The sequence below is a fragment of the Chiloscyllium punctatum genome, chromosome 20 (genome assembly GCF_047496795.1).
Source record: "Chiloscyllium punctatum isolate Juve2018m chromosome 20, sChiPun1.3, whole genome shotgun sequence".
Classification (NCBI taxonomy): Eukaryota; Metazoa; Chordata; class Chondrichthyes; order Orectolobiformes; family Hemiscylliidae; genus Chiloscyllium; species Chiloscyllium punctatum.
The window spans coordinates 67,749,884-67,760,904 of record NC_092758.1 but is presented as its reverse complement, the minus strand read 5'-3'; positions in this window follow the sequence as shown (position 1 = coordinate 67,760,904).

Sequence of the window (11,021 nt, the reverse complement as noted above, 5' to 3'; positions counted from 1 at the left end):
ATTACCTAAAATTCACAAACCAGGAGGCCCCCGCAGACCATAGTCTCGCTACCTGGAACACCAACTTACAGATAGGCCAAGGAGCTGCACCAAAGACTAAAACACTTAGTAGAAGGCTCACGTCACTCCATCCACTCCACCCAAGAATTCCTGAAGACCATCAAAGACACCAAGATAGAAGAGGATGAAATAATGCCCTCCTTTGATGTAACAGCCCTGTTCACATCCATCAATATCGACCTGGCCAAGGAAACACTGACTACATTATTAGAAGAACCAAGGACTGATATACCAAACACCACCAACTTCATCAACAAGGACAGTATCATCAAGCTACTGGATCTATGCCTTACCACACATCACCTTCAACAACAAAACCTATAAACAAACCAATGGAACACCCATGGGTTCTTAGCAGAGGCAGCAATGCAGAGACTCGAATAATCAACTCTGCCAACATCCAACCCAAAGTTTGGGTCCGCTGCATGGATGACACCTTTCTCATCACTAAATGAAACAAATTAGAGGAAACCTTCAAGATCATCAATAATACCATTACTGGTATAAAATTCACTAAAGAGGAGGAAAACAACAGCAAACTACCATTCCTAGATGTTGCAGTAGAGCGAACAGCCAATGGAGAACTTCAAACCAGGGTCTACAGGAAAGTAACACATACTGACCAAATACTGAACTACAGAAGCAATCATCCCAACATCCACAAAGGAACCTTCATTAAAACATTAATTCAATGAGCCACCACACACTGTAGCACAGAGAAACTATGAAGAGCAAAGGAAAATCACCTAGACAGTGTATTCAAAATGAACACTGTCCATCGCTTTCTCAGCAACAAACCCAAACAAGCAGACAAAACATGTCCAGAAAACCTAGCTACTCTCCCCTATATCAAAGATATCTCGGAAATGACTTCAAGACTACTCAGACCTCTTGGCATCATGGTAGCCCACAAACCCACCAATACACTTAAAAGCAGCTAATGAATTTGAAAGACCCTATACAGACAACAAGCAAAACTTGGGCCAGTGACGTAACACTTGGGCCAGTGGCCTAAAGGATAGCGCGTTTGATTTTGGACCAGAAAATTGTAGGTTCGAGTCCTACCTGGTTCGAGAGTAATGCCCTTCTTTAGTGGGTGGCACGGTGGCATAGTAGTTAGCACTGCTGCCTCACAGCGCCAGAGACCCAGGTTCAATTCCTGCCTCAGGCGACTGACTGTGTGGAGGTTGCACATTCTCCCCGTGTCTGCGTGGGTTTCTGCTGGGTGCTCCGGTTTCCTCCCACAGTCCCACCTGTCCACAGTACAGGTCAGGTGAATTGGCCATGCTAAATTGCCTGTAGTGTTAGGTGAAGGGGTAAATGTAAATGTAAATGTAGAGGTATGGGTGGATTGCGCTTCAGTGGGTCGGTGTGGACTTGTTGGGCCAAAGGGCCTGTTTCCACACTGTAAGTAATCTAACCTAAAGTCATTTACAAAATACCTTGTACGAACTTAACAACACGCAGAAAACTAGCCATCACGATACATGAACATCAACTAGCCACAAAATGACATGACCTACTCTCACTAGTATCCTTACATACAGATGAGGAAGGAGACCACTTCGAGAGGAACAATACATCCATCCTAGAACAAGCCAAACAGAGACACACATGAGAATTTCGAGAAGCATGGCATTCCAACCGGAACTCTATCAACAAACACATTGACTTGGATCTCATCTACCACCCCATGAGAAAAAGAACATAACCAACCCACGAAAACTTAAAACACCTAAATAGAAAGCAGCCTACCACTAGTATTTCCTCTGGACCTCACTGATGATGTTACCTAGTTTGGTGACAAAACATCTGAAAAATACACCTTCCAGTTCAGTGAGCAAACATATGTCCAGAATATTCATAACAATAATATATGAATATTTTTGGCATTTGAATTGTTTTAAAATAGAAGCACATGGATTTTGCTTAGTCATAGAGTCAGAGAGCATGGAAACAGACACTTCAGTCCAACCTGTCCATGCTGACCAGATATCCCAACCCAATCTAGTCCCACCTGCCAGCACCCGGCCCATATCCCTCCAAACCCTTCCTATTCATATACCCATCCAAATGCCTTTTAAATGTTGCAATTGTACCAACCTTCACCACTTCCTCTGGCAGCTCATTCCATACACGTACCACCCTCTGTGTGAAAAAGTTGTTCCTTAGGTCTCTTTTATATCTTCCCCCTCTCACCCTAAACCTATGCCCTCTAATTCTGGACTTCCCCACCCCAGGGAAAAGACTTTGTCTATTTATCCTATCCATGCCCCTCATGATTTTGTAAACCTCTATAAGGTCTCCCCTCAACCTCCGGTGTTCCAGGGAGGACAGCCCCAGCCTATTCAGCCTCTCCCTATAGCTCAAATTCTCCAACCCTGGCAACATCCCTGTAAATCTTTTCTGAACCCTTTCAAGTTTCATAACATCTTTCTGATAGGAAGGAGACCAGAACTGCATGCAATTTTCCAACAATGGCCTAGCCAATGTTCTGTACAGCCACAACATGACCTTCCAACTCCTGTACTCAATACTCTAACCAATAAAGGAAAGCATACTAAACGCCTTCTTCGCTATCATCTCTATCTGAGACTCCACTTTCAAGGAGCTATGAACCTGCACCCCAAGGTCTCTTGGTTCAGCCACACTCCCTAGGACTCCCATTAAGTGTATAAGTCCTGCTAAGATTTGCTTTCCCAAAATGAAGCACCTCACATTAAACTCCATCTGCCACTTCTCAGCCCATTGGCCCATCTGGTCAAGATCCTGTTGTAACCTGAGGTAACCCACTTCGCTGTCCACTACACCTCCAATTTTGGTGTCATCTGCAAACTTACTAACTGTACCTCTTATGCTCGCATCCAAATCTTTTATGTAAATGACAAAAAGTAGAGGACCCAGCGCCGATCCTTGTGGCACTCCACTGGTCACAGGCCTCCAGTCTGAAAAACAACCCTGCACCACCATCCTCTATCTTCTACCTTTGAGCCAGTTCTGTATCCAAATGACTAGTTCTCCCTGTATTCTGTGAGATCTAACCTTGCTAACCAGTCTCCCACTGGGAACCTTGTCACCATTGACAGTCTTATTTTTAAAAGAGTTAGAAACTTATTTTATGACCCGAATGCCTTATTTGTAAGTAGGCATGTGACTTCAGTCAAGTGCCTGGTAGACCTTTGTGTGACTGGATGAAAAGTTTATGCTGTGGAGTTAATGACAGACAGGGTAATTAAATAAACTATCTGTTCTGTTTTTTGTTTTAGAACAGAATAATCAAATTAGAATAGAATTAATCCTTTGCAGGATTCCCTCAATAGCTAGAATGTCCTTCCTCAGACTAAGAAACAAAAACTGCACACAATGCGCAAGATGTGACCTCACCAAGACCCTGGAAAACTGCAACAAGACATTCTTACTCTGAGACTTAAATTCCCTTGCTATGAATGACAGCATGCCATTAGCTTTCCTCACTGACTGCTCCATCTGTGTACCAACCTTCAGCAACTGCTCCACCATAGCACTTCGGTCTCATTATACCTCAACCTTTCCTGACTGCCACCATTCAGATGATAATCTGTCTTCCTGTTTTTGTGACCAAAATGAATAACCTCATATTTGTCCATCTTATATTGCATTTGTCGAGTCTTTTCCCACTCTGCCACCAGTTTAGTATCATCTATAAATTTGGAGTTATGGCATTCAATTCCTTCATCCAAATCATTAGTGTGTATTGTGAACAGCTGAGGTCCCAACACTGAACCCTGCAGCACACCACTGACCACTGCCTGCCACTCTGAAAAGTGCATGTTTATTCCAACTCTCAGCTTCCTATCTCCTAACCAGTTCTCTATCCAAGTCAATACATTATCTCCTATACCATGAGTGTTAATTTTCCTTACTAATCTCTTGTGTGGAACCTTGTCAAAAGTCTTTTGAAGATCCAGATACACATCTACTGATTCACCATTGTCTACTCTCCTGATCACATCCTCAAAGAAATTCCAGAAAATATGTCAAGTAAGATTTCCCTTTAGTGGATCCGTACTGTTTAGGGCCAATTATGTTGCCTCTTTCGAAATACTTAGTTATTACATCCTTAATGATTGACTCCAGCATTTTCCAGCCACCAATGTCAGGCTAAATGACCTATAGTTCCTCATTTTCTCTTTCACCTTTTTAAAGTGTGGAGTTACATTATCTGGACCTCTAGTCCATTGGAACTCTTCCAGAATCTACGAAATACTAGAAAATGATAATTAATGCATCTGCTATTTCTCGGGCCACTTTCTTAAGTACTTTGGAATGCAGAGCATCAGACCCTGGGGAGATATTAGGTTTTAATCCCATTAATTTCCCTAATACCATTTCATGACTAATAAGGATTTTCTTCAGTTCCTCATTCATGCTTGAGCCCATGTTTCATAGCATTTCCTGAAGGCTATTTGTGTCTTCCTTAGTGAAGACAGGTCCAAAGTATTTGTTCAATTTGTCTGCCATCTCTTTATTGGCCATTATGAATTCACCTGATTCTATCTGCAAGGGACCTACGTTTGTCTTCATCCTTCTTTTTCTCTTCACATGTGTACAGAAGCTTTTGCAGGCAATTTTTACGTTTTCTGCAAGCTTACTTTCATATTCTATTTTCCCTTTCAGAATTAAACCCTTTATCCTCCTCTACTGAATTTTAAACTTCTCCCAGTCTACAGGTTTGCTGTTTTTTCTGGACAGTTTATATGCCTCCTCTTTGCTTTAATACCGAGACACATAAATAGAAAAGCAAGTAGTGAGAATACAAAAGGGCAGCAAAAGATGATAAAAACGTTACTTTATGGGCAAAAAATTGTCAGATTGGGCATAATGTGGAAAAATGTGAGATTGTTTTGGCAGGAAGACTAGAAAAGGAGAATATTGTTTAAAGAAAGAAAGACAGCAGGATGCTGTGGTATAGAGATCAGGGTGTCCTAAAACAGGAATCACACAATGTTACTGGAATAATAAGTGATTAGGAAGGCAAATGGAATGTTAAACTTTTTTTTTAAGGGAGATGGAGAAAAATGCCAGGACAACTTCCGATAACTGTGTAGTTCATTGGTGAGACTACAGCTTTGTAAGGTTTGGTCTCCTCATCGAGGGAGAGATATACTTGCTTTTGAAGCAACAGCTTTGAATGTACTCAAGTGAATCAAGGTTTTCAGAATTACATAAGAAGCACAGATCAAACATTTGGGATTATTAAGATTAAAGAAAGGAAAACACAAAAGGAAAATGTGCATTTTGCAATTCCAAAAATAGTGCAATTTGGACAATCTGCTAGAGGTGGATGCTAAAAATAACTGTGTTGTTCTAAACCTTAAGTTCTCAAAGACATAAAATTTGAGATAGCTTGATGTGTACTTGCTAAAACTTAACACAAGATAGGTACTAAAATGGCTGAAAATCTTTGATGAAATTTTCAGCATTTGGACACAAGAAAGAGAAATTCATACTTCAAGTCATCACACAGTGAGATGTGCGCACTTAGGCATATATCCGAGAAGTATGGTGTATAACTTACATGGCAAATTTAAATATGTCAAAAACTACTCCACACTGGTTGAGGGAATTTAAACAGTCATGGAGTCTCTATAAGGAAAAATCAATTTGTTAGCAGGTAAAAGGACGCATGGAAAATGGGAAGCCTTCAAAAATGAGGTAATATGCTCCAGTTAGAGTGAAAGGCAAGGCTAGTAGATGTGGGGAATACTGGATGACTAGAGAAATTGAGGTTTTGGCTAAGAATAAGAAGGAAGTATAGATCAGGCACATATAGCAGAGATTGTGTGAATTCCCAAAAGAGCATAAAAGCAGTTGGAGGATACATAAGAGGGAAATCAAGAGGGCAAAAAGGGTAAGGGGAACTCAAAGGGAGTTTACAAATAAATTAAGGATGAAAGTGTAACTAAGGAAAGAATAGGACCCCTTAAAGATAAGCAAGTCCACCTATGTATAGAACTGCAGGAGATTGTAGAGATACGAAATGAATATTTTGCATCAGTGTTCACTGTGGAGAAGGATATGGAAGATAGAGAATGTGGGGAAATATATAGTGACATCTTGAAAATTATTCAGAGGAGGAAGTGCTCAGTATCTTAAAATGCATAAAAGTGGATAAACACCTGATCGCGTGTATCCTAGAACTCTGTGGGAAGCTAGGGAAGTGATTGTTGGGCCCCTTTCTGAGACATTTGCATCATCAATAGCCAAAGCGAGGTACCAGAAGGTACTGGAGGTTGGCTAACTTTGTTACTTAAGTAAGGTGGTAAGCAAAAGCTAGGGAATTATAGACTGTTGAGCCTGACATCGGTGGTGGGCATACTGATGGAAGGGATCATGAGGGATGGGATGGCAATGTATTTGGAAAAGCAAGGACTGATTAGGGATTGTCAACATGGCTTTGTGCATGGGAAATAGTGTCTCATTAACTTGATTGCGATTTTTAAAGAAATGACAAAGGGGATTGATGAGGGCAGAGCATTGGGCATGATCTACATCGACTTCAATAAGGCGTTCAATACGTTTCCTCGTGGTAGACTGGTTAGCAAGGTTAGATCCCATGGTTAGAGAGAACTAGCTATTTGGATAGCGTGGCACAATGGCTCAGTGGCTGGCACTGTTGCCTCACAGCACCAGGGACCCGGGTTTGATTCCAGCCTCGGGTGACTGTCTGTGTGGAGTTTGTACATTCTCCACTTGTCTGCATGGGATTTTTCCAGGTGCTCTGGTTTCCTCCCATAATCCACAGATGTGCAGGTTAAGTGAATTGGCTATGCTAAATCATCAGTAGTGTCCAGGATTAGTTAGTGGGATGGGTTACTCTTTGGAGGGTTGGTGTGGATTTGTTGGGTGAATGGCCTGTGTCCACACTGTTGGGATTCTATGAACTGGTGCAAAGATAGAAGGCAGAGGGTGGTGGTGGAGCGTTGGCTTTCAGGCAGGAGGTCTGTGACCAGCAGTGTGCCACAAGGATCAGTACCAGGTCCACTGCTTTTCATCATTTATATAAACGATTAGGATGTGAACATGAGGTATGATTAGTAAGTTTGCAAATGACACCAAAGTTGGAGGTATAGTGGACAGTGAAGAAGTTACCTCAGAGTACAACAGGATCATGATCAGATGGGCCAATGGGTCAAGGAGTAGCAGATGGAGTTTAAGTTAGATAAATGCAGGATGCTGCATTTTGGAAAGACAAATCAAGGCAGGGCTTATACACTTAAAAGGTAATGTCCTGGGTAGTGTTGCTGAACAAAAAGCTATTGCAGTGCAAGTTCATAGTTCCTTGAAAGTGGAGTCATGGGTAGATAGTGAAGAAGGCGTTTGGTATGCTTGCTTTTATTGGTCAGGGCATTGAGTTGCGAGGTCATGTTGCAGCTGTACAGGATGTTGGTTAGGCCAGTTTCGAATATTACGTGCAATTCTAGTCTCCCTGCTTTAGAAAGAATGTTGTGAAACTTGAAAGGGTTCAGAAAAGATTTACAAAGATGTTGCCAGGGTTGAAGGATTTGAACTATAAGGAGAGGCTGAACAGGCTGGGTCTACATTCCCTGGAGTATCAGAGGCTGAGGAGTGACCTTATAGAGGTTTATAAAATGATGAGGGGCATGGATATGGTAAATAGACAAGGTCTTTTCCCTGGGGTGGGAGAGTCCAAAACTAGAAGGTACTGGTTTATGTTTACAGGATAAAGATGTAAAAGGGACACCTTTTTAATGCAGAGGGTGCTGCGTGTATGGAATGAGATGTCAGAGGAGTGGTGGAGGCTGGTAGAATTACAACATTTAAAAAGACATCAGGATGGTTATATGAAAGGGAAAGAGTTTAGAGGGATATGGGCCAAATGCTGGCAAATGGGACTAGTTTTATTTTGGATATATTTCTGGCATGGACAAGTTGGACTGACAAGTCTACTTCCCCCATGCTATATATCTCTGAGATTCTATGACTCTAACTGGACAATGAATAGCTATATATTTGGGGTGTTCTAATTGCTCAGTGGTTAGCGCTGCTGTATCACAGTGCCAGGGACCCCAGTTTGATTCCAGCCTTGGGTGGCTGTGTGAAGTTTACACATGCTTCCTGTGTCTGTGGGTTTCCATTGGGTGCTCTGGTTTCCTCCCGCAATCCAAAGTTGTGCAAGTTAAGTAAATTGGCCATTTTAATTGTCCTGTAGTGCCCAGGGATGTGCACGTTAGGTGGATTAGCTATGGTAAATACAGAGTTATGGGGATATTGTGAAGATTGGGTCTGGGTTAAATGCTATATGAAGGGTTGGCATCGATTCAATGAGTCGAATGGCCTCTTTCCACACTGTAGGGATTCTAAATGGGAGTCCAAATTGAGTTAGCCATAGCTAAAGAAGGGTTAGATCACATTTTATAAGAACAGCATCATTAGCCATCTAATGTATATTCTTTTCTTGATGCCATCTTCTTCTGCTCTTCAAGTCAGTAATAAACGTTTTCAAACCAGACATCTTTTATCTCAGCATATGAAATTCTTTTGGCCACTATTTCAAATAATTAAACTAATTCCCCCATTAAAATGACAGACAAGAAACAAAATTATTTCTGAAAAAAATATAAATCTTTGCTAGTAAAGATACCTTTTTGTTCCAAGTAAGGAAAGTTCCAACTTCGCTTTATCCCCCATCGAGCAGGGCACTCTTTGCTATAGCATGATACTTAAACTTCTTGTTAGGTTTCCAATCTTTGTAAAGAAAAGGCAATGAAATATTATTTCAATGATCTGGAACATTTGCTGATTGTGCTTGACTGTAGAACAGCAAGGTGGATTCTCTCATCCCTGCTTCTTGACCTTGCACTTGGCTCTGGAAAAAAAAATTATGGCATTGCAGCCCAGTGAAGCTGCTGCTATTTTTAGCAGAACAGATAAGATTTGTTAGATGACATTTAATGATGGTATTTGTCCAGTGATGCGAGGAAAACAAATGGTACCAATGTGTGGAGGCTCTGGGACCCTCATGAAGCTTAGAATATATCAGGATTGTGTAAAAGACATCATTGTGCTCTTTCTTTCTACCATGGCCAAGCCACTTTAAAAGAATTATATCTTTAAAGATGGCTTTTTCAAATTTTTGGTGTTAGATTAACTAAACTTTAAAAGTGGAATTTGAGTTTTGAGGAAAAATTACATTGCAGTTGTATTTATGCTTGAACTAATTTTGATTTTCGCTTTCTAACATATTATTATCCTGGAAAGATGTAGCACTGTAGCAGGCCATTCTGCCCATTATGGCTGTACTCATTATTTTCATTTTCTTTCTTTTTCTGAATCTCCTGTTTTTTTCCCCCTGTACTGCCACTGCACAGTGGTAGTGCTTACATTTTCCCAACATCACTCATGATGTGTGGGCACAGGCAGTGACTCAATCAAAAGACACTATGTGCAAAGAACTTCAGGGCGGCACGGTGGCACAGTGGTTAGCACTGCTGCCTCACAGCGCCAGAGACCCGGGTTCAATTCCCGCCTCGGCCAACTGTCTGTGTGGAGTTTGCACATTCTGCATGGGTTTCCTCCGGGTGCTCCGGTTTCCTCCCACAGTCCAAAAATGTGCAGGTCAGGTGAATTGGCCATAGTGTTAAGTGTAGGGGTAAATGGGTCTGGGTGGGTTGATCTTCGGAGGGTCGGTGTGGACTTGTTGGGCTGAAGGGCCTGTTTCCACACTGTAAGTAATCTAATCTTTTCACATTTCCACCTCCAGGAAAATACCCATGTGGCCAGTGAATCAGTAACAAGCAAAGCCTGATAAGGGTAATGCTTACTTGAAGAAAGTGAGGGGGAAAGTGGAGATTAAGTCAACAGAGAAGTTGAGGGCTAAATAAATGACTGTCCACATCCCCACCCCACCACCCCCCCACCACCACCCCCACTAAAGGGTGCCCACCTCTCCCTAAAAGCATCAAGCATTAGTGGACACCATATGCTTCCTCTCCAAGGACACCCAGGCTCAAACATAACCACAGAAGAGAGATAGGCAATTAACAGAATTGAGAGTTTAGATTAGAGTGATGCTGGAAAACAGAAATGGCCCCCTTCATGGCCCAATGCTTGGACCTATTGATAACCAGCCTGGTCAGGTTCAGGAGCAGACCTATGAGGAAATCCTCCAACCTGTCACACCCCTCCACAGCAGATGCCCAAAGATCAGGAGCGTGGGGCTGCAGTGCAATGAAAAAGATAATAACAGGTTTTTCAGGTAAGTAAAAAGTGTAGCCCAAATACCCACAACCATGGTCCAGAGACCACACAGCACCACAAAATAAACAGTTGGACTGGGAGTCGAATAGCCATGACAATCTGTGTATTTTTTGGGGCACTATTGCTTACAACAGCCTCCGAACCAGAACCCAGAGGAAAAAGGGAGGACTCCCATGCAGAGAGCCTTCCACTGATGTTCCCCGCCACCAGGCGGGAAGTGGGCATGCCAAGGTGTATCCAGGTGGTGCATAAAAGAGAACAGTTGGATGGTGTGCAGCAGCAGTCTACAGAAGTCGCTGTTTTGTTTCCCTGAATGACACAAACCTGGAGGCAGCTCTGTGTTGGTTCTTTGATGATGCTGTATAATTAATCCAATTTAATTGCCTTTTCCAGTTGGCCTTGCATATTTTCTTCCTTCAAATACTTAAGGTTCTGCAGTGACAATGCAAACCAGCACAATGTTATGACAAAATTCTGCAGAATTGCCCTGTTCTTCAAAATTAAGCCGAACTTATGTATGCATTTCAGGAGCCACTCATCAATTTCTGCCTCTGCAGTGAGACTGTCACTAAATTGGGAAAAATCACAATGGATAAATCTCTGTCTCCTCTGCAGTTACTTATAATTCATACTTCTGAGATTGTATGAAGATGACCTGTACTTTCTCCATCTCCATCCAGGTTCCATACAGGAGGTTAGTC